This window comes from Seriola lalandi, unplaced genomic scaffold (assembly GCF_002814215.2).
Source record: "Seriola lalandi dorsalis isolate HSWRI2012SDOR001 ecotype SW California unplaced genomic scaffold, Sedor1 jcf7180002054501, whole genome shotgun sequence".
NCBI classification, from domain to species: Eukaryota; Metazoa; Chordata; class Actinopteri; order Carangiformes; family Carangidae; genus Seriola; species Seriola lalandi.
The window spans coordinates 1-441 of NW_019525054.1; positions in this window are offsets into that span (position 1 = coordinate 1).

Sequence of the window (441 nt, forward strand, 5' to 3'; positions counted from 1 at the left end):
AGTGTCTCGTTCCAGTCGTGCACCCCAGCCTACTATCACAGTCCATGCCTTGCCTTGTCTTTGCATTATACTTCGTCTTTACCTCCTTGTGAGTGAGTTTTTGTTTGTAATTTCATAGAATAGAGTTTTTTGTTTGTCAAGTTTATAGTAGTTTTTGTAACCTCCTTGTGAGTGATTTTTTGTTTGTAATTTCATAGAATAGAGTTTTTTGTTTGTCAAGTTTATAGTAGTTTTTGTAACCTCCTTGTGAGTGATTTTTTGTTTGTAATTTCATAGAATAGAGTTTTTTTTTTTTTTTTTTGTCAAGTTCATAGCAGTTTTTGTAGCCTCCTTGTGGAGTGATTTTCTGTTGGTTTATTCCTTTTTTATTTCAGCAGTTTTGTCCCTCCAGTTGGAGTGGGTTTTGTTTATTAGATTCTTCCCGAATAGCATAATTTTTTC